General features: G+C 45.5%; 1 protein-coding gene and 1 non-coding gene across 3 annotated transcripts in view; one reads left to right on the top strand and one right to left on the bottom strand.

Annotated features, from left to right (window-relative positions):
• Positions 1–24,751, top strand: part of LOC126353944 (endothelin-converting enzyme homolog) — a 609,153-nt gene that overhangs the window by 37,228 nt on the left and 547,174 nt on the right. The gene's annotated exons all lie outside the window — the stretch shown is intronic.
• Positions 22,541–22,615, bottom strand: Trnat-ugu (transfer RNA threonine (anticodon UGU)). Its single transcript has one exon. It is a non-coding gene; the product is annotated as a tRNA-Thr (tRNA).

The raw sequence follows: 24,751 nt of genomic DNA, 5'->3' as shown, positions 1-24,751 counted from the left end.
CCGTTTACTAATAGCGGTGGTATCGCGCTCACAAGGGATAAAAGGGCAGTGCAATGGCGGAGCCGTCATTTCTACTTACTTGAGTAATGTGAAAATGTTTCCTACTTGATTTGGCCGCACGATGGGAATTAACTCTGAACGCGGAATGATAGTCGGACCTAAGCACATCGAACATTCCAGTTCAGAAATCGTTAGGGTATTCAATATTCCAAGATCCATAGTGTCAAGCAACTGCCGGGAATACCACATTTCAGGCATTGCCTCTCACCACGAACAACGCAGTGGCCGACGGCCTCCACTTCATGACCGAGAGCGGCGACGTTTGCGTGGTCAGTACTAACAGACTAGCAACACTGCGTAAAATAACCGCGGAAATCAGTGTAGGACGTACGACGAACGCATCCATTACGACAGTGTGGCGAAATTTGGCGTTAGTGGGCTATGGCAGCAGACGACCGACGCGAGTGCCTTTGCTAACAGCACGACATCGCCTGCAGCGCCTCTCTTGGGCTCGTGACCATTTCGACTGATGAATGGAAAACCGTGGCCTGGTCGGACGAGTCCCGATTTCAGTCGGTAACATCTGGTGGTAGGGTTCGAGTGTGGAGTAGAACCCACGAAGCAAAGTCGTCAAAAAGACACCGTACGAGCTGATGGGGCTCCATGATGGTGTAGGCTGTGTTTACAGGGAATGGACTGAGTCCTCGGTTATGTTCGGCTACTTGGAGACCATTTACAACCATTCATGGGCTTAGTGTTCCCAAACGACGATGTGATCTCACCGGGCCTCAGTTGTTCGTGACTGGTTTGATGAACATTGTGGTCAGTTCGAGCGAATGACTTGGCCACGCAAATCGGCCGACATGAATTCCTAGAACATTTATGCGACCAAATGAGGAGGTCAGTTCATGCACATCAGTCGAATGACTTGGCCACGCAAATCGGCCGACATGAATTCGTAGAACATTTATGCGACCAAATGAGGAGGTCAGTTCATGCACAAAATCGTGCGCAGGCAGTTGTGAACGGTTACAGAGGCAGCAACTCTCAGTATTTCTGCAGGAAACTTCCAACGACTTATGATTCCATGCCATATCGAGTTACCTCACTAAGCCAGGCAAAAGGAGGCCCTACGATACAGGAAGGTATACCATGAGTTTTATCACCTCAGAGTAATTTACGTTTGTTAACAATTAATGATAAGATCGGTCCATATGCGGCCTGAGGTACCTCCATGTGATGTTAGTATTGACTCCTCAGCAACAACATTTGACGATCACTGCACTAGAGGTTCATATGGTGACCCAGTACGTATACAAGCAAAAGCTGCAAAACATTATAATACTGCTCCTCAATTTCTGTGTGGGGTATAGGTATAGACAGGAGTGCGCTGTGTTTTCGGCGTAAGCAGTGTGTTGTCCGCTGTGGCCAGCCGCCGTCCGTGGTCAGCTGTTGGCAGGTGTACGGGGTGGCTGAGCAGAGCGCTGCAGCTTCCTTCCAGCTTCAGCCAGTACGCGAACCGCGCCGCTAATTGCTGAGTAAATAAACACGGTGGAAGCTCGCGCGCTCTGGATTTACGGTCTGCTGGGCAGCTGTGTCACGGTCAGGAATGCTACACGTCGACAACTTAACGTGCAGGAAGCCCACGAACGATCTGGTCAAAATTGACTTCTCGAAGTGTCTGCGCGTAAAACAGCAGTCAATCACGACGCAAGTGTGTCTGTGACGTCAATGAATACAGATCGTGGCCAACAATAAATGCAGACCTAGGTTCTAGGCGCTACAGTCTGGAACCGTACGACCGCTGCGGTTGCAGGTTCGAACCCTGCCTCGGGAATGGATGTGTGCGATGTCCTTAGGTTAGTTAGGTTTTAGTAGTTCTAAGTTCTAGGGGACTCATGACCTCAGAAGTTAAGTCCCATAGTGCTCAGAGCCAGCCTGACTCACCCTGTATTATTCCAGAAACATGTGGACCAATATATAAATCACCTAAGAGAAATTTATGAAGGTTTCATAAGGTTATTTAGAGTATAAAAATACATTTAAGGTTACGTAAGGTTATTTAGAGTACAAAGAAATACATTTATTCTGTTGTATACTCTTTGACGACACTTGGATTTTCACATCTCCAGCTACATCCACATCTTTTGTTTTTAGATATAAGCTTCACACCATCCACACTGCAACTATTTCGAATGCAGCTGATTGCTGCAGCTATTTCTTTGTAAGATTCCAAACGCTTATTACTGTTTTTGTAGCCATCGTGCTTCGTGTTATGAAGAGTTTCTAATTCTTAAGTCTTTGCAATGATGACTGTGCTGATAGCCAAGCACAAAATATACTTCCACGTTTTATAGCTAAAGCAAAAGAATGAGGGTGTAAACAACGGAGCTCCCTCTGGCTTAGCTAAAAGCTCCCCTACATTGACCAACAGGGTTTGAGAAGTATTTATCGTTCGCCAGGAACACTACATTGCTGACGTCACACAGACGTGTGCTCAGGCCTGTATTTATTGTTGGCTAAGATACGTAGTCATCGACGTAATAGACACACTTGGGTCGAGATTGACTGGTGATTTAGGTGCAGGCATATCAAGAAGTCTATTTTGACCAGAAAGCCGCAAGTGTTAAGTGGGATTCCTGCACGTTAAGTTGTCGGCGTGCAGCATTCCTGACAGTGACACGGCTGGCCCCAGCAGGCCATAAATCCAAAGCGCGCGAGCCTCCACAGTGTTTATTTACTCGGCAGCAATTACCGGCGCGGATCGCGTACTGGCGGAAGTTGGAAGCTGCAGCGCTGCTCAGACATCTCGCTAACCTGCTAACAGCTGCCCGCGGACGACGGCTGCCCGCAGCGGACAACAAACGGCTCATGTCGCCAACGCAGCGTACCTCTACCTACCTACGCACACACACACACACACACACACACACACACACACACACACACACTGAGGAATAATATTATATTTTGCAGCCTTTGCTAGTATACATACTTGGACAGCAGAACACCAATAGCCAATGCCAATACTGACATTGTGCGGCGCCACCTTGGTTCGAATATATACCGACCGACACAAATTAGTACGTTATTAACCTCCAACAGACTAGCTGTAGTAACGGCAAGGTAAGTTGGTCGCCACCTTCCTTCCTCCCTCCCCCTGTACTGATAGAAGTCAGCACCATTTGGAACACTTCGTGTCAACAGTGGTCTGTCCCAGATTGCGGGTCTGTTTCAGATCGCTGCCAACCACAGCTACCTAACAGTTCTGACACTAGAGTTGCTTGGTGAAATGTTGTCGGTTTTATTATGTGTGCAAATGGAAATGAGTGTTTGGCGCCATTGGCCGAGAGGCCCCTTACGGGGCAGGTCCGGCCGCCTTGGTGCACGTCTTATTACATTCGCTGCCACATTGGGCGACCTGCGTGCCGGATGGGGATGAAATGATGATGAAGACAGCACAACACCGAGTCCCTGAGCTGCGAAAATCTCCGACCCAGCCGGGAATCGAACCCGGGCCTGTAGGACGGCAATCCGCCACGCTGACCACCCAGCTATCGGGGCGGACATGTATGCAAATGACTTTCACAAATAACAGTACAGTATTCGAACTTAAATTTCAATGCGCTACTGAATATGAGACACCATCACATAAGTTTGATAAATGATTTAAATGCCAGTTCTCTTCTCACTGCATTGTACAACAGTAGACTTAAATAATTTAATATTTTCTGCTACTAATAAGTACCGCATGGGAAGATAACGGTCTCTTGAATGAGCGTTCACGAATACATGTTCCGTATCTAAATTTATACTATAGGAACTGATCGTATGAGTCGCGCACGCTCGCGAGTTGAAACTGGAAGACTAGCAATGAAACTTTTCCCTCTGTCACATCCTCTAACCCCGCTGTGGCCGCGCTAGTTACCCTTCTGTCCATATAGTAAGCGGTCAACTTTACCTAGCTCACACCGTGTTGACCAACGTCCATTACGATTGTTGTTGTTGTGGTCTTCAGTCCAGAGACTGGTTTGATGCAGCTCTCCATGCTACTCTATCCTGTGCAAGCTTCATCTCCCAGTACCTACTGCAACCTACATCCTTCTGAATCTGCTTAGTTTATTGATCTCTTGATCTCCCTCTACGATTTTTTCCCTCCACGCTGCCCTCCAATACTAAATTGGTGATCCCTTGATACCTCAGAACATGTCCTACCAACCGATCCCTTCCTTTGGTCAAGTTGCGCCACAATCTTCTCTTCTCCCCAATCCTATTCAATACTTCCTCATTAGTTATGTGATCTACCCATCTAATCTTCAGCATTCTTCTGTAGCACCACATTTCGAAAGCTTCTATTCTCTTCTTGTCCAAACTATTTATCGTCCCTGTTTCACTTCCATACATGGCTACACTCCATACAAATACTTTCAGAAACGGCTTCCTGACACTTAAATCTATACTCGGTGTTAACAAATTTCTCTTCTTCAGAAACGCTTTCCTTGCCATTGCTAGTCTACATTTTATATCCTCTCTACTTCGAGCATCATCAGTTATTTTGCTCCCCAAATAGCATAACTCCTTTACTACTTTAAGTGTCTCATTTCCTAATGTAATTCCCTCATCATCACCCGACTTAAGTCGACTACATTCCATTATCCTCGTTTTGCTTTTGTTGATGTTCATCTTATATCCTCCTTTCAAGACACTGTCCATTCCGTTCAACTGCTCTTCCAAGTCCTTTGCCGTCTCTGACAGAATTACAATCTCATCGGCGAACCTGAAAATTTTTATTTCTTCTCCATGGATTTTAATACCTACTCCGAATTTTTCTTTCGTTTCCTTTACTTCTTGCTCAATATACAGATTGAATAACATCGGGAACAGGCTACAACCCTGTCTCACTCCCTTCCCAACCACTGCTTCCCTTTCATGTCCCTCGACTCTTATAACAGCCATCTGGTTTCTGTACAGATTGTAAATAGCCTTTCGGTCCCTGTATTTTACCCCTGCCACCTTTAGAATTTGAAAGAGAGTATTCCAGTCAACATTGTCAAAAGCTTTCTCTAAGTTTACAAATGCTAGAAACGTAGGTTTGCCTTTCCGTAATCTTTCTTCTAAGATAAGTAGTAAGGTCAGTATTGCCTCACGTGTTCCAATATTTCTACGGAACCCAAACTGATCTTCTCGGAGGTCGGCTTCGACTAGTTTCTCCATTCGTCTGTAAAGAATTCGTATTAGTATTTTGCAGCTGTGACTTATTTAACTGATAGTTCGGTAATTTTCACATCTGTCAGCGCCTGCTTTCTTTGGGATTGGTATTATTATATTCTTCTTGAAGTCTGAGGGTATTTCATCTGTCTCATACATCTTGCTCACCAGATGGTAGAGTTTTGTCAGGACTGGCTCTCCCATGGCTGTCAGTAGTTCCAATGGAATGTTGTCTACTCCGGGGTCCTTCTGTCAACTCATGTCTTTCAGTGCTCTGTCATACTCTTCACGCAGTATCGTATCTCCCATTTCATCTTCATCTACATCTTCTTCCATTTCCATAATATTGTCCTCAAGCACATTGCCCTCTATATACTCCTTCCACCTTTCTGCTTTCCCTTCTTTGCTTGATGTTCATACAAGTGGTTCTCTTATCTCCAAAGGTCTCTTTAATTTTCCTGTGGACACTATCTATCTTACCCCTAGTGAGATAAGCCTCTACATCCTTACATTTGTCCTCTAGCCATCCCTGCTTAGCCATTTTGCACTTGCTGTCGATATCATTTTTGAGACGTTTGTATTCCTTTTTGCCTGCTTCATTCACTGCATTTTTATATTTTCTCCTTTCATCAATTAAATTGAACATTTCTTCTGTTACCCAAGGATTTCTACTAGCTCTCGTCTTTTTACCTACTTGATCTTCTGCTGCCTTCACTACTTCATCCCTCAAAGATGCCCATTCTTCTTCTACTGTATCTCTTTCCCCCATTCCTGTCAATTGTTCCCTTATGCTCTCCCTGAAACCCATTACGATTAAACACGCCTTAAAATTACTGCCTCTGTAAGTATTTCTGTTTGTTACTGAGCAGGAAAATAGACGGTTAAGAAGCTCTTAACGTTAGTGGACGTTTTTGGATTTGGCTGCTAGTTGATAGATGCAAATTATTATAAAATAAGCCAGAGACCCGCGGGCCGCACGTGTAGTTGATTCGGGCCGCCTGCTGTCGTAGGCCGCTGCTTGACGGCCATTGGTCTACTGTCTAGACTCCAGAGAACATGCCGACTCCACGACATGGCTGCAAAATAACATCGTGTGGAAACAGCAAGCAACCTGTACCACGTGATATTAGATACAGAAATACCTTTGCGATTATCCCCAGAGGATCGCGCGATGTCTAGGGCGTCATTGAGATGCAGTATGGATTGTCATTGGGGTCAACACACCGCTTTTCCATGCGTCGCCGGCTTTTCAGATCTTGAAACAGGTACTATTCATGCAAGAGGTCTCCTCATTTGCCGTCACCAGGGTGAGGGGACTCTGTTAAGAACTGACAAACGCAAACTCAAAATAGCTTTGATTTCTGATTATGAGACGAAACAGTTGAAAACGTAGATCTTCTCAACCATAGGCCATCTTCAGTTTATTAACGGTCACTTTTCAGTCGCGATATTTGTTCATAGCACCCCTTTCGATTTGGATCATCATTTCCACAAGATTGATTCAAAATTTGAAACTTTCCCCTAGATGTTCTGGTACTATCACGCAAAAATTCACGTCACCTCAGTTACCAAGAACATTCTGGTCAAATAACATTGTTAGTGAAGTAAATAAGATATCAACATTGCGGTTATTAGACAGGTTTTGACGAATACATACCGTTAGGACTCTCTGCTGACGCTTTAAAGGGTCAGTTACCTTTTGAACTGACCTCGTAAACATATACGCTGTTTATAAATAGAAAAAAAAAAATTCGCCTGCGTCATGCAGGAGCTATTGGCGTTACGTTTTGATCTTCCCTGTTCGTCCCTTTCTTCCCCGAACGTCTGTGCTCAGAATTTCTTTGCACTGTGGAACCGCTCCAATAAAATGGACCTTTGACTGCGCGAAAGCGGACGATTGCAAGTGTATCAGTGTGAAGCGTCAGCTGAAATTATCATTGTTCAAGGTGATGATAAAATACCACAATTTTCCTCTAATGACAGTAAGACTATACGGTGCATGTTTACGGTTCTCGAGATGCAGTGTTCCTGTATCGCTGAGGAAAACCGTTCTCCTACATGCTCAGTTCCGGATTATCAGCTCTCTTGCCCCTCACGGTTTTGGACACACTGTGCGAGAACATTTCAACAAAATGATCGCGCGAAGTGCTGCAATGACTGAGAAGAGATATGACCGTATCCATTAAGACGAGAAAGTTCATCTGAAATGGCCCGTCTCCGTAGCCGACGTCGTTAAAGCTCGTCCCAGAGGATGCTGGTTCGAATAGATGTGATTTAAGAAATTTTCTTACATGTATTTGAGCGGCAGTGAGAGGACAGATTGGGCATAAAATTCATGACAACCGCCAGTGCTCCAGAATAGATTTCAAACGGCTTCATGGTTTTTGGCGAAGTGAGGAGAATTTTGACAGTGATGATGGCGATTCACTGTCAGTTGGGGACATTTAGCCCAGTTATCCCCTTGCTGCATGAATTACCTTTCGCAATATGGTTTACCCCTTAAAAGTGAAAATTGGGACAAACAAAAATTCGTATTGAATTATTTTTACCCTTCTACACACCAGCTAAGTTCAAACAAGATCGGTTACTGACACTTGGGACTTTTCCCGTGATATAGAGGAATAGGCTATCTGTCCGGCACTGGTTGCCACTCTCTACGTTCTTTCATCATGCAGGATCTCTCAGCGTGATAAAACATTATACATACACACATTGCAATCGCGTGCATCACGCATCTCAATGTCTGTGACGTATCTCCTGATATACGTGTCGTACAGTAATAGAACTCTGCAGATTCATTCAGTGATATACACTGAAGCGCCAAAGAAACTGGTATAGGCCTGCGTATTCGAATACAGAGAGATGTAAACAGGCAGAATACGGCGCTGCTGTCGGCAGCGCCCATAAAAGATAAGTGTCTGGCGCATGTGTTAGATCGGTTACCGCTGCTAAAATGGCAGTTTATCAAGATTTAAGTGTGTTTGACCGAGGTGTTATAGTCGGCGCATGAGCGATAGGACACAGCATCTCAGAGGTAGGGATGAAGTGGAGATTTTTCCCGTACTACCATTTCACGAGTGTACAGTGAATGTCAGGAATCCGATAAAACATCAAATCTCTGACACCGCTACGGCCGGAAAAAGATCCTGCAAGAACGGGACCAACGACGACTGAAGAGAATCGTTCTACGTGACAGAAGTGCAACGCTTCCGCAAATTGCTCCAAATTTCAATGCTGGGCCATCCGCAAGTGTCAGCATGCGAACCATTCAACGAAACGTCATTTATATGGGCTTTCGGAGCCGGAGGCCCACTCGTGTGTATCCTTGATGACTGCTTGACGCCTCGCCTGGGCCCGTCGACACCGATATTGGACTGTTGATGACTGGAAACATGTTAACCGATTCGAATCTCCTTGAAATTGAATCGATGGACGTGTATGGATATGGAGACAACTTCATGAATCCATGGACCCTGCATGTCAGTAGGGGACTGCTCAAGCTGGTGGACGCCCTGTAATAGTGTGGGGCGTGTGCAGCTGTAGTTGTATGGAACTCGTGATACGTCTAGATATGACTCCGATCCTGTCTAATCACATGAATCCATTCATGTCCATTGTGCATTTCGGCAGGCTTGGACAACTCCAGCAGGACAATGCGACACCCCACAAGTTAATTTCTACAAAGCGGCCCCAGGAACACTCTTCTGAGTTTAAACACTTCCGCTCCTCACCAAACTCCCCAGACATGAACATTATTGAGCATATCTGGGCTGCCTTGCAAATGTTCAAATGTGTGTCAATTCCTAAGGGACCAAACCGCTGAGGCCATCGGGCCCTAGACTTACACACTACTTAAACTAACTTATGCTTAGAACAAAACAAACGCACACGCGCGCGCGCGCGCACACACACACACACACACACACACACACACACACACACACACACACACACACACACACACACACCTGAGGGAGGGCTCGAACTTCCAGCGGAAGGGGCCTCTAAACGCAACTTCACTACTTCAGACATTAGTCGAGTCCATGCCATGTCCTGTTGCGGCAGTTCTGCGTGCTCGTGGGGACCCTACACGATGTACTGCAGTACACCACCAGCGCCGGTCGGAGTGGTCGTGCGGTTCTAGGCGCTGCAGTCTGGATCCGAGCGACCGCTACGGTCGCAGGTTCGAATCCTGCCTCGGGCATGGATGTGTGCGATGTCCTTAGTTCTAAGTTCTAGGCGACTGATGACCTCAGCAGTTAAGTCGTATAGTGCTCAGAGCCATTTGAACCATTTGAACACCACCAGCCACAAGCAAGAGGGTTGCCATGCACCACCGCCTCCGGCAGACATCTATGGTCTGAAGATGATCTTATAAGATCGAAACGGCTCACCACATTAAAAAAATTTATGCGATCAAGACTGCTTCCCGTTTATTTAGATTACCGTCCACCTTATACGACAAGTTATTTATGCAGGTGGACAACAGGGGCGGTCCTATCACAAATCCTGGAGGCGGCCTTTTATCTCTGATGAACATTAGTTGTTTGAATGTCGGGTAATATTCATTTTACTAGACTTTCTGCAAACGTGATGTCATTTTGACGTCATACGCCATATAGACAACAGCATCGAGTTTAATTAGCGTTCTGTAACGGCGTCTCAGAAGATTTCATGCACGAGTATTTATAAAAGCACGCCGTTCGTGGTACGATTAATTATAATTATAATTATTATTATTGTTATTATTATTATAGTACTCACGTAATGATTTATCGACGGTAATTGCTTTCATTTAACAGCAGTCTCTGAAGAGTAATTTTTTATCGGCAATAATTTATGGCTCTGAGCAGTATGGGACTTAACTTCTAAGGACATCACACACATCCATGTCCGAGGCAGGATTCGAACCTGCGACCGTAGCGGTCGCGCGGTTCCAGACTGTAGCGCCTAGTACCGCTCGGCCACCTCGGCCGGCCGATGGCAGTTTCTGCTGTTGTCAATGTCAGACTGTCGTCACGTTTGTAGAAAGGTTTCAAAAAATTAGTGCTACCCTTCGATGTTTCCGTTCTGCACCTGTTGCCGATCATGCAGAATACAGTGTGGGTTACAACCTCTGACTGCTGGTCTAGAATCCGGAAGGCACGCTAGCTAATCTGTGTGGTCTGCAGTTCAGTCGCGACGGATCATCGCCAGCAGTGAGATTTGATTGTGGCGTTGCTGTTTGAGACGGAACTTGACGGAGAGATAAGGAAGGTTTGCTGAGCAGAGAGGGCCGCCGGCAGAAGTCGGGAGGGCGAGCTGCCGACGTTCCGGGAAGGCGGCTAACGTCGCAGCCAGAAGAAAGCCGACGCGTGGGAGCGAGACGGCTGCTGGCTCTGCGCTGCACAGCAAACAGCGGCTGCCCTCACACATCTCGCGGCCACAGTGTACCCTTGAAAAATAGTAGCGCTTGCTGTTTTTTTCTTTTTATTTCTCCGCTATAATGATTACACATTTACGCTGTGACAATATTTTCTTTGACTGTTCATATACGAGGGGCGTTCATCTCTATATTTTCACGAAGTAACGATTGGTGGCGGCGCTTTACACAGCCTGAAAAATCGCATCACTGACGGAGGTGCGTCCCAATCAGAGATCTGTCATTGACTTTCTTTTGTGGGAAAGCTAGAGCGTCGCAGATATTCATAGTCGCTTGCAGAATGTCCACGAAGACCTGGCAGTGAACAAAAACAGGGCGAATATAATCTTTACGGAACTTCAAGTGTACACAAAGGCTCCCTCTGTCAGCAACAATGTTTCGAACCCGACTCGGCATACAGTCGAACAGAATTTCGATGAGAGATGTGGGTACGTCATTCCGTGCTGCTTCAGTTCTATCGAAGTTCCTCATTCTCAGTGAGTGGCGAGTATTATACTGCCAGTCTGTCAGCAATCCATGACCAGATGTTTCGAAAGAGTGAGGAATGTGCTGTTCGTGACAACAGTAGAGCACCTTCTGTACCAAGGTAGATCAGCAACAAGCTGAGACCTCCAGCACAGGGCACAGTCGCTAACCATAGCATGTTAGAAATGAAACATAGAGTTGTGTACCCAGTACCCCATAATATTTCGCCAGATATTGGGCCCGTATGAGGATGAATGCAAACTGGCAAGATTCGTTTTCCTCGGAGCCTCCAGATATACAGAGTGGACGATTGATCGTGACCGGGCCAAATATCACATTAAATAACCGTCAAACGAAAAAACTGCAAAGAACGAAACTTGTCTAGCTTGAAGGGGGAAACAAGATGGCGCCATGGGTGCCCCGCTAGATGGCGCTGCCATAGGTCAAACAGATATCAACTGCGTTTTTTAAAATAGGAACATACATTTTTATTACATATTTGTGTAGTACTTAAAGAAATATGAATGTTTTAGTTGGACGACTTTTTTCGCTTTGTGATATATGTCCCTGTAGTAGTCACAAACATATGGCTCACATTTTTAGACGATCAGTTGGTAACAGATAGGTTTTTTAAATTAAAATACAGAGCGTAGGTACGTTTGAACATTTTATTTCGGTTGTTCAAATGTATACATGTACCTTTGTGAACTTATCATTTGGTTCAAATAGCTCTGAGCACTATGGGACTTAACATCTATGGTCATCAGTCCCCTAGAACTTAGAACTACTTAAATCTAACTAACCTAAGGACATCACATAACACCCAGCCATCACGAGGCAGAGAAAATCCCGGCGGGAATCGAACCCGGGAACCCGGGCGTGGGAAGCGAGAACGCTACCGCACGACCACGAGATGCGGGCACTTATCATTTCTGAGAACGCATGCTGTTACAGCGTGATTACCTGTAAATACCACATTAATGCAATAAAGGCTCAAAATGATGTGCGTGTGGCAATACGTGTAACGACATTCCTCTCAACAGCGAGTAGTTCGCCATCCGTGATGTTTGCGCATGCATTGACAATGAGCTGACACATGTTGTCAGGCGTTGTCGGTGGATCACGATACCAAATATCCTTCAACTTTCCCCACAGAAAGAAATCCGGGGACGTCAGATCCGCCATGGTATGGTGCTTCCACGACCAGTCCACCTGTCATGAAATATGCTATTCAGTACCGCTTCAACCACACGCGAGCTATGTGCCGGACATCCATCATGTTGGAAGTACATCGCCATTCTGTCATGCAGTGAAACATCTTGTAGTAACATCGGTAGAACATTACGTAGGAAATCAGCATACATTGCTCCTTTTAGAATGCCATCGATAAAATGGGGGCCAATTATCCTTCCTCCCATAATGCCCCACCATACATTAACCCGCCAAGGTAGCTGATGTTCCACTTGTCGCAGCCATCGTGGATTACCGTTGCCCAATACTGCAAATTATGAAGGTTTACGTTACCGCTGTTGGAGAATGACGCTTCGTCGGTAAATAGAACGCGTGCAAAAAATCTGTCATCGTCCCGTAATTTCTCTTGTGCCCAGTGACAGAACTGTACACGGCGTTCAAAGTCGTCGCCATGCAATTCCTGGTTCATAGAAATACTTTACGGGTGCAATCGATGTTGATGTAGCATTCTCAACACCGACTTTTCTCAGAATCCCGATTCTCGCGCACTTTATCTGCTACTGATGTGCGGATTAGCCGCGTCAGCAGCTAAAACAACTACTTGGGCATCATCATTTGTTGCAGGTCGTGGTTGACGTTTCACATGTGGCTGAACACTTCCTGTTTCTTTAAATAACGTAATTATCCGGCGAACGGTCCGGACACTAGGATGATGTCGTCCATGATACCGAGCAGAATACATAGCACACACCCGTTGGGCATTTTGATCACAATAGCCATACATCAACAGGATATCGACCTTTTCCGTAATTGGTAAACGGTCCATTTTAACACGGGTAATGTATCACGAAGCAAATACCGCCCGCACTGGCAGAATGTTATTTGATCTCACGTACTTGTACGTTTGTGACTATGTTTTGTTTTACAACTAAAGACACAGAAAGTTTACGCCGTGCACAAGAAAGTCGAAAACAATTTTTAATCAAGATAGCTTCAGTAGTGATAAAGGCACTTCTAATGAGGGAGAAGTATGCAGCTTTTGTGACGTTATTTTGCAATTAGGAAGGGAAAAAGAACAAATACAACACGCAAAGGATGAAACCAAAAACACGATGGGTTCCCTCCGAAATATTGTTTCACTGCGCGTATTTCCTCGACCAAATAAATGATGTTTTGAAATTACTGGACGATACTTTCCTGTCCGTTCCGTTTCTAGCAGTGTGAAAATTTAGCGCTCCACCTTTGGAAGAACTTCCAGTATGAATGTTGCTTTGGCTATTAATAAACTCTACTGTCATTGATAATTCCTTAGTTCCAAAACAATATTACGTCTTCTTGTGAGACAGACCTTGATTCACCGTTCAGTACATCCAGTCTAGTGTAAACACACCTCCCCCTGATGGTGTCTTTCTTTCGGTTTTCTGAAGTCCGCCGACGACCAAGTGAACCGACCTAAAGAGATTTCTTACCACAGTGAATGTAGGGTAAAGATTTGCTTAACATAAAAATTACGAGTGAGAAATTAGCGGTAGACGTGAAAGATTTCTGCTATTTAGGAAGGAAGATCTCGTAGCTTGGCCCAAGCAAGGAAGACAGCAGAATCAGACTGACCTGGACGAAAAAAACTTTCTTTACTCATATCCGATATAGATGCTGAAATGTTGTAGAAGTATTTGAAAGTGCCGGCAGGTTCACAGCACAACTGCTTTTGCGAGCTACGTTTCGAAGGAATGTTTAAAGCAGCTCACTACTCTGCAAATCATCTTTCGTTACGGGCTCTGATGATGGGAAGTCCTTCCACGGGCTGAGTTTTCTTCTTGACCTCCCAAAATCTCTCGACAATTTCTGTTCTTCCCTCCCGCTCTTCTTCTAAGATATTCAGTATAATCTTCTTTCGAATGCTCCCTGTATCTTTCTCTGGCGTCCGTTTCTAGCACATTGATTGGGGTGCACTTGCTTGTACAGTTTTACTTCTTGTCCACCTCGATCCCAGTTACGAACAGCCCTTCCTGAGCTCAACAATTAGTGTCTCTCCATTTATGATACCCGCTGTTTCCCACACTCTTTTGGTCATTCTGTCCGCATTCATCTCGAGCGAATCTTGCCCTTCTCAGTTCAATTTTTAGTGATGTACTCCTGCTCCGGTACGTTTCTTTACTGGGCCTTCGCATCCGTTCTTTCACAACCTCTTCAAGTGACCTGAATTTTTATCGTTTCTTTAGTTGTTTCGCACCATGCATTCCTGCTATTACAGTCTAAACCGCATGAACGCGGTTAAACTTTAATAGTCGAAACTACTTATTTATAATTTCTACAAAATAGGTACACGTTTCAAAGTTTTACGATCCATCAAAGTAGTCATCAGCGTTTTGTATAGCTGTTGCCATCGATATGGAAGTCATAGGCTATAGTTAGCAGCGCCAGTTGTGTTTATAGTTACAGAGGAGTGGTACATTGCCCGACGAATCTCTGTAACAGATCTGAAGCGAGTGCCATGAAGCGCTTCCTTCAGTCTAGGAATCAAATTGAAGTCACAGCGGGGTAAGTGCGGGCAGTGTGGTGGCCCCATCGACCAACAAATCAGTTTTCTGTATATAATTTGGTCCTTTTATATATTTGGCTCACTTTGCGCAACAACACATTACAGCCCTCATGCAACCTTCACAATGTGCCACGAAAGCAAAGCAAGGGATGCAGATTAAGAAGACAGAATTCAGTGCTATAAACGTGAAAGAGCCCGGCTAGAATAGATTAGCTTTGAGGTCAGCGGACGACGGCACTAACTTCCCCATCAGAGTAACTTCACAATTTTATTCATTCATTTATTTAGTTAGTTAATTAGGTGTTCCATGCATCATTTGAACGCTTCTGTTATCGCAATGTCTGGAACAAGTCAGTGTACAGGAAACTTATACATGATTAGTGTTAACATTAATGAACATATATTATTTTTTAGTCCTATTCATGCAACTTCACTGAAAGTAATTGGTCGTTGTCTTTATAGACTAGCACTTTTTAAATAAAAATTGGTCCATGAGACAGTAGTAGTTGCCCCGGACAAATGATTTTAGGTCACTTTCAAATTCGCTTTGCAACCTGTCAGATATTTTATGTTTTGGGCAAATACAAAAGATTTTTGTTGCTGGAAATTGGGAATTTGGGGTAAATTACTGTGGGACCAAACTGCTGAGGTCATCGGTCCCTAAGCTTACACACTACTTAATCTAACTTAAACTAACTTACGCTAGGGACAACGCGCACACCCATGCCCGAGGCAGGACTCGAACTTATGACGTGGAGAGCCGCGCGCACCGCGGCAAGACGCTTGAGACCGCACGGCTACCCCGCGCGGCTTTTCTTTCAGCATGTGTGTTGTTTTGTCAATTACGATGCTTTCTTTATGACGAATTTCATTAGCGGACATATGTGTTGTATTGCAATTATGTCGTTACGATGGCTAATACCGTGGAGAACCACCTACATGTCGATCGCGGGTGGCCACCACATATTATTCTTACCGCTCGCTTTTGTGTAATCAAAACTTCTTTTGTAAGTGATGAGTTACCCCAGAGAATTATTCCATAAGTTGTTGTTGTTGTTGTTGTTGTTGTTGTCCGGAGACTGGTTTGCTGCAGCTGTCCATGCTACTCTATCCTATGCAAGGCTCTTGATCTCCGAGTAACTCCTGACTCGGCTTACAGTATGAAATGGTGATCCCTTGATGCCTCAAAACATGTCCTACCAACCGACCCCTTCTTCTAGTGAAGCTGTGCCACAAATTCCTCTTCACCCCAATTCTATTCAGTAACTCCTCAATAGTTACGTGAGCTACCCATCTAATCTTCAGTATTCTTCTGTAGCACCACATTTCGAAAGCTTCTATTCTCTTTTTGTATAAACTGTTCATCGTCCATACTTCACCTCCACAGATGGCTACATTCCATACAAATACTTTTTAGAAAGGACTTCCTGACATTTGAATCTCTACATGATGTTCATGCGGTTCTAAGCGCTTGAGTTTGGAACCGCGTGACCGCTGCGGTCGCAGGTTGGAATTCTGCCTCGTGATGGCTGGGTGTTGTCTGATGTCCTTAGGTTAGTTAGGTTTAAGTAGTTCTAAGTTCTAGGGGACTGATGACCTCAGAAGTTAAGTCCCATAGTGCTCAGAGCCATTTGAACCAATCTACATGATGTTAACATATATCTCTCCTTCACAAACACTTCTCTTGCCAATGCCAGTCAACACTTTGTATCCTCTCTACTTTAGTTCTTTTCCTGCCCAAATAACAGAACTCATCAACTACTTTAAGTGTTTCGTTTACTAATATAATTAGTGCACCATTATCTTTGTTTCGCCGATGTTGATGTTTATCTGATATTCTCCTTTAGACACACTATCCATTTCGTCAAATGCTCTTGCAGGTTTCCTGCTGGCTCGGAATTACAATGTTATCGGCAAATATTCAGAGTTTTTATTTCTTTTTCCTGAACTATTATTCCTGGTTATTCTTTGGTTTCCTATCCTACTTCCGTTCCATGTCCCTCGACTCTTATAACTGTCATCTGATTTCTATACAAATTTCAAATAGCTTTTAGCTCCCTGTATTTTACCCATGCTACAATTTCGAAGAGAGTATACCAGCAAATATTATCAAAAGCTTTCTCTACGCCTACAAATGCAAATTATAAACATAGGTTTGCCTTCCTTAACCCGTGTTTTAAGATAAGTCGTAGACTCAATTTCGCCTTGCGTGTGCCTGCATTTCTCCAGAATTCAAACTGATCCGTTCCCAAGCTCGGCTTCTCGCAGTTATTCCATTCTGTAACTAATTCGTGTTACTATTTTGTAACCTCGACTTATTAAATTGATTGTTTGGTTATATTCACATCTGTCAGCACCTGCTTTCTTGGAAATTGGAGTTATTATATTCTTCCTTAAGTCTGGGGGTATTAAGCCTGTCTCATACTTCTTGCTCACCAGATGGAAGAGTTTTATCATGGCTGGTTCTCCCAAGGCTATCAGCAGGTTTGACGGATTGTCGTGTACTCCCGGGTCAATTTTTTCAGCTTAGGTTTTTGAGTGCTCTGTTAGATTCTTGTCGCAGTATCATATCTCCCATCCCATCTTCATCCTCGTCCTCTTTCATTTCTACAATACTGCCTTCAAGGTCACCTTCCGTCCATAGATCCTCTATATACTCCTTTCACCTTTCAGCTTTTCCTGGACTGGATTTTCATCTGAGCTCTTGATATTCATACAGTTTCTTCTCTTTTCTCGAAGGGCCTCTTTAATTTTGTTATAGGTGGCATCTATCCTTCCCGTAGTGAGATATGTTTCTAACTCCTTAGTGGTTCAAATGGCTCTGAGCACTATGGGACTTAACAGTTGAGGTCACCAGTCCCCTAGTACATAGAACTAGCTAAACCTAACTAACGTAAGGACATCACACACATCCATGCCCGAGGAAGGATTCGAACCTGCGACCGTAGCAATCGCGCTGGTCCAGACTTAAGCGCCTAGAACCGCTCAGCCACTCCTGCCGGCTAACTCCTTACATCTCTAGACTTTCCTGCTTAGCCATTTTGTCTTTCCCGGGAACCTCATTTTTTTAGACGTTTGTATTCCCTTTCGCATGCTTCATTTGCTGGATGTTTATATTTTCTCCTTTCATACATTAAATTCAGTATTTCCTGCGTGTACCTAGACATTGTGTTTTCAACTATTTCATCCTGTGCTGCCTTCAATATTTGTTGTATCAAATTACCTATTCGTCTCTACTGTAATCCTCTCCCGTGTTGTAGTCAGTTGTTGCCTAATGCTTCCTCCGAAACTCTCAACATAGGGTTTCCTCAGGTTATCCAATAAGACGTTGTTGAATGGACATGCGCAAAATATGTTGCACTCAAGACTTGCAATTCCACGAGAAACAAAATCAGCTGAACATAATTGTTTGAGAAGCTTCTCCAGTTAAAGTTTTCGTCATTATGCACACCCGAAAATTTGATGAAGATTTGGTAGGGCTTCCTTCTCGTCTCGTTTCGTTTCGCCCCGTTCCTTGCCTTTCATTCCCGCTCTGTTGGCGGACAGGGCGAATACCGCCGTTCGTAGTGCATTGTGGAACGTTTTGACGTGCCGTTGTGTGGCGTCCAGCGTGAATCGGCCCCTTATTCACTGCTGCGGCGGCAGAAAGCAGGCGGCGCCGACAGAAGAGCGCGGATGAATGGCGCGCCCTCGAGCCAGCCGGGGGTTCCCCTGGCCAAGTGCGTGTGTACGGTGCGTGCCCCTGGCTGCGCTATCGACCTGGCGCCTGGCGGCTCCCTCTTTTGACGCGGGCCCCCTCCTGTGCATTGTGCTGACCGAGGGCGCCATAGACTGCCAGCAGACCGCGACGGCAGTCAGCCGTGTGTTGTAGCGGTGGCTGTTCTCGGGGCCGAGATAAGATTCGCCGTCAGCGGGAAGCTGAGCGCGTGCGCGGTGGGGGAGGCGATAAGGCCGCCTGTTACGCAACGCCTCGGCGGGTTGTTTGCTCTCAACCTCTGCCGCGCTCTGGGACAGGTGCGGCGGATATCTTGATTGTCCCCCTGCCGCTTAAAAGGCCGCTTCCTTTTAGCTGGCCTCCAACACGAGAATCCAGCCACGTACAGGGTGACAATTATTGAACTATGAGAAATAAAGTCGTCCTAACTTCAGAACGGTTTGCATTAGAACGGCCATACTGCACGGATGGCCGCGGGGCATGATGGGAATTAGTATGATTTGGTTTAGGGACGAAGCTCACTTTCATTTCGATTGGTTCGTCAGTCAGAAAAATTGGCACGTGAATCCGCATTTCGAGATCGAGAAGTCTCTTCACCCTCATCGAGTGACTGTGTGGTGTGCAATGCCCAGTAACGGGATAATCGGTGCGATATTCATTGATGGCAACGGTGACTACCGAACGGCACGGGAAGGTTTTGGAAGATGACTGCGTCCCCATTATCCAAAGTGACCCTGATTTGGACAAGATGTGGTTCATGCAATACGGAGCTCGACCCCATCGAAGCAGGAGAATGACTGGTGTTCCGTAGCACTTTGGGCACCTCATTCTGGCTGTAGGTTGCCCAGAGGCCATTAGCGTCGTACTCGATTGGCCGCTATATTCTCCGTTGGGTCTTGCCCACTCGTATACAGTGCCTAAAGGATGCTGCGTTCTCGGAATGCTATACAACAATACTAGGAAATAACGTTAATAGGTTTATTACAACAAAGCAAATTGTCTATTTTTAACTTGAACATACAATGGTGTCGCAAGCGATAGGCGACATGCAACATAAATCAGAGTCCGTGCTATACAGAATGTTCAAACAAGAATGGATAGGGATCACTACAATCAGATTGTCCGCCCCCCGGTACCAAATGGTCAGCTTGACGGATTATCAATCCTCGAGACCCGGGTTCGATTCCCGTCTGGATCGGGGAATTTTCTCCGCTCAGGGAATGGGTGTTGTGCTGCCATCATCATCATCATCATCATCATATCATCCTCATCATATCATCCTCATCGACTGCAGGTCGCCGAAGCGGCGTCAAATCGGAAGACCGGCACCCGGCGAACGGTCTGCCCGATGGGGGGCCCTAGCCATACGATTAAATAAATCTGTTCTGCTAGGCCGTGCTAATGCTGTTCACCAGTGTCAGTATACAGAGCCGACCTCAGCGGCCGAGGCTGGCAGCAGCGGCGCTTATATTCACTTCGGTTTGAGGGCACTCCTTCCGTGGTGCGGTCCCATTCCGCACATCATTGGCCGACGTCGTTTCACCGCCTTCTCTGGTCTTGCGTTCTTCGTCTTCGTTCCGCCGCTTGTGGTTACGCCAGAATGCATGCGATTCCTTTTTGTGGAGCTGTATTAAAGACATGGTGTACAGCAATAACTCCAAAACCATTACTGAGCTGAAAACAGTCATTCAGGAGTTCACCGACAGCATCGATGTTCCGACACTTCAGCGGGCCATGCAGAAATTGGTCTCGCCACATCATCGCTAGTGCGTTCCCACCTACTACGCAGGGGGCTCGGGGTCGATTCTCGGCAAGGGGACGGGGTGTTGTGTGTCCATCATCATTTCATCATTATTGACCCGCAAGTCGCCGATGTGGCGTCACCTAAAAAGGACTTGCAATACGGTGGCCGAACTACCCGGAATGGAGCCTCCCGGTCACGATCATGTCATTTCGTTTCATCTCCAGTGGTGACAGGCATATCGAACGTGTCATAATAACCTAAATTCGAATATCTGTAGTCACGTTTACATGTTGAATAAAGTTCGAGCACGCCGTAGTTTGTAAATAATTTACGTTTTTTTCGTATAGTTCAATAACTGTCACCCTGCATATACAGGGTGTTACAGGAGAAGTCGTCAGGCATATGATGGGAACGATCTTTCGAACGAAAAAAGTCTAGTAAACATCAGCTCTAAAAATGCATACCTTAAGAGCTATGAGCACGAAGGTGCGCGTTTTGCAGGCCATGTTGAGTACACGTTTTTTGCTTTGAATCATAGTTCCCTTAATATTGACAATTCCTGCTGGGACACCCTGTATTCCTCCAGCCACCTTACGGCTGCGGCGGAAGCTACTTCGTGAACCTCTGCCGCTGCCTTCTCCACCCCCAACCCCACCACCCTCCACCACCCCTCCCTTCGTCCTGTCCTGTACCGGACTCTACTGTTGTGCGGGAACAAACGTTGTTGGTAATACTCCGTATCAAATGACACTCTAATTTTAGCTTTATGGTTATAGATTTTAGGAGAGATACAGGGGGCGCTATACAAATATGTGGTAACATAACACACATTACCATGCCTAAAAGGTGTAGGAGAATCATGACACTAAAAACAACTTCCAGTCGTCTCGGAATGGATGAATACCAGTCCTGTATGGTTTTCGAGGGTATCTGGTACCATTCTTCCTCCAAATAGCGGCACTTTCAGCTAACAGTGATCGTTGTGGTTAGCGGTCACGGTCACGCACCCTTCTCTCCAAGGCAAGCCACAAAGTCTCGATAGTACTGAGATGTTGCGCCTGTGCTGGCGAAAGAAGTTGCGGCAACTCATCCTCCTGTGTTAAAAGCAGTCGTGGACGTTGAGAGTTGTCTGAACAGAGGTCCTGCCGCATTCGAGCATAGCATCACCATTCGGAAACAAATATTGTACCCTGGGATAGAATTGATCAGCTAAAATGATCTCATGACACGTGGTAGCAATGTAGAAAGCCATGGGGCCCATGAAATACCACGGTATGGCTGCCCAAGTCACCACCGGACTTACTACGGAAACTCTGGCAGAAGCTGGAAAGAGTGTGCAACAAGGATCATCCGAGCAAATGACTCCCATTGGTCCGTAGTCCAGGTTTCGTTCGTGTGGCAAAACGTTTTTCTTTTACAAGAATTTTCATCGTTGGTGAAATGTTTTGGAATTCCATCTCACCTTGTACTTCCCTGCCTACGCAGCTCCCTACGTGTTCTTTCGGTGCTGACGGGGCTCGCGAGTGTGGCAGTTCTGCAGTGACTTTTGGAGCTGTCTTCTCTTGTTTTGTAACACATCTTTTCATTAACCGTGTATCAAGATCAGTGAACACATACTCTCGTGAGCATAGTAATTTAGCGGATGATGTTTCGCTGCTTTACCTGTATGCATTATAAATGTTCGACTCTGTGCATCTTGGAACACCAAACACTTCGGCTTCCTTGGTTAGCCGGCCGCTGTGACCGAGCGGCTCTGGGCGCTTCAGTCTGGAACTACGTGACCGGCACAGTCATGGCTGTGTGCGATGTTCTTAGGTTAGTTAGGTTTAAGTAGTTCTAAGATTTAGGTGACTGGTGACCTCAGATGTTAGGTCCAATAGTGCTCAGAGCCATTTGAACCCTTTTTTTTCTTGGTTACGGAAGCATCCAGCATACGACCACCAACAATTTGTCCAAGTTCGAATTCACCCACCTCAGTCATAACATACTCACGACTGCACAGAATACTCTTTTTACCACAGCGGACATTTGCAACACTGAGGACATTGCACAGGTGCCGTTTGTGGCCGAATACGAAAGTACAACCTGCAGGCTTGGCTAGCATCCGCAAATATATGAAGATAGTAGCTGTTCAGAAAGAACAGATACCAATGATGACCATGCAGTTTCTCTAGAAAGAAATGATAATTAATCGAGACCTCAGCTGCCAACAGGTGTTGTTGATATAGCTCAATGGGGACAGCTGATAAAGTGTGTCCCGGCCGGGACTCGAACCCGGGATCTCCTGCTTACATGGCAGACGCTCTATCCATCTGAGCCACCGAGGGCACAGAGGATAGCGCGACCGCAGGGACTTATCCTTGTGGACAGTTGGGAATGTGGTTCTCACTGGAGGCGTGCAAGGGTTAAGTCCCTACAATCGCGCTATCCTCTGTGTCTTCGGTAGCTCAGCGTGTTCGGTCAGAGGGTTAGCTGCCCTCTCTAATAAAAAAAATAAAATAAAATAAACTGAGTTATTCGATCAACAATGAACTTTAAAGGATGTCTTACAACGTCCGCCCAGAGCAGATGCAACGAACAAAAGCGAACAAAAAGAGATGGACAAAGCGTCTGCCATGTAAGCAGGAGATCCCTGGTTCGAGTCCCGGTCGGGGCACACATTTTCAGCTGTCCCCTTTGTGGTCTATCAACAACACCTGTTGGCAGCTGAGGATTTCGGTTAATTATCAATTCGCATATATGTTCAAGCATGCGTTTCTCGCGCCTTTCTACATCTACATCTACATCTACATCCGTACTCCGCAAGCCACCTGACGGTGTGTGGCGGAGGGTACCCTGAGTACCTCTATCGGTTCTCCCTTCTATTCCAGTCTCGTATTGTACGTGGAAAGAAGGATTGTCGGTATGCTTCTGTGTGGACTCTAATCTCTCTGATTTTATCCTCATGGTCTCTTCGCGAGATATACGTAGGAGGGAGCAATATACTGCTTGACTCTTCGGTGAAGGTATGTTCTCGAAACTTCAACAAAAGCCCGTACCGAGCTACTGAGCGTCTCTCCTGCAGAGTCTTCCACTGGAGTTTATCTATCATCTCCGTAACGCTTTCGCAATTACTAAATGATCCTGTAACGAAGCGCGCTGCTCTCCGTTGGATCTTCTCTATCTCTTCTATCAACCCTACCTGGTGCGGATCCCACACTGCTGAGCAGTATTCAAGCATTGGGCGAACAAGCGTACTGTAACCTACTTCCTTTGTTGTCGGATTGCATTTCCTTAGGATTCTTCCAATGAATCTCAGTCTGGCATCTGCTTTACCGACGATCAACTTTATATGATCATTCCATTTTAAATCACTCCTAATGCGTACTCCCAGATAATTTATGGAATTAACTGCTTCCAGTTGCTGACCTGCTATTTTGTAGCTAAATGATAAGGGACCTATCTTTCTATGTATTCGCATCACATTACACTTCGCTACATTGAGATTCAATTGCCATTCCGTGCACCATGCGTCAATTCGCTGCAGATCCTCCTGCATTTCAGTACAATTTTCCATTGTTGCAACCTCTCGATACACCACAGCATCATCTGCAAAAAGCCTTAGTGAACTTCCGATGTCATCCACCAGGTCATTTATGTATATTGTGAATAGCAACGGTCCTATGACACTCCCCTGCGGCACACCTGAAATCACTCTTACTTCGGAAGACTTCTCTCCATTGAGAATGACGAGCTGCGTTCTGTTATCTAGGAACTCCTCAATCCAATCACACAATTGATCTGATAGTCCGTATGCTCTTACTTTGTTCATTAAACGACTATGGGGAACTGTGTCAAACGCCTTGCGGAAGTCAAGAAACACGGCATCTACCTGTGAACCCGTGTCTAAGGCCCTCTGAGTCTCGTATTTTTGTCCAACCCTTGTATAGTAGGAGGAATGGGTGGTCAGAAACAGTGTGAAAAGCTTGTAGGAGTGTTGCTGAGAAGAGAATTAAGAAGCATATTCGATACGATGCTCCGCTTCAGAGTTAATTGGTGTTGAAGTTAGCCAATCAGGCCGCGGGGCGCACAAATTCAAGCGGCCAGCCAGGCACAATTAGCGTTAGTTGTTCTCACACTGTATTTGCGCCAGACATCTAAGTCTTTGGCTCGGGTTTGATCCTTACTACCGCCGCGTGTCTAATTTTTGTATCGCTTTCTTGTTAGGGTTTAGGAAACAAAACGAAGACCACGTTTGGCAACACCATCCTTCGCGCTGAATTTGCACGCACAATGGCCTGATCGGCTAAATTCAATGTTAATCAAGTCGGAAGTGGCGCAACGTATCGATTTTTTTTCTTAACAATTATTTCTCATCAAAACATACCCTAAAACAACATTTCAAACTTTTCGGACTATTTCTGGCCACCCTGTACAACTTGCTTTATTCCTGCAATTTCATATTCAGAATTACTCATGTCGCTA

Source organism: Schistocerca gregaria, chromosome 3 (assembly GCF_023897955.1).
Source record: "Schistocerca gregaria isolate iqSchGreg1 chromosome 3, iqSchGreg1.2, whole genome shotgun sequence".
NCBI lineage: Eukaryota > Metazoa > Arthropoda > Insecta > Orthoptera > Acrididae > Schistocerca > Schistocerca gregaria.
The sequence above is the reverse complement of the archived record's forward strand: the minus strand, read 5'-3'. Positions and strand labels throughout refer to the sequence as shown.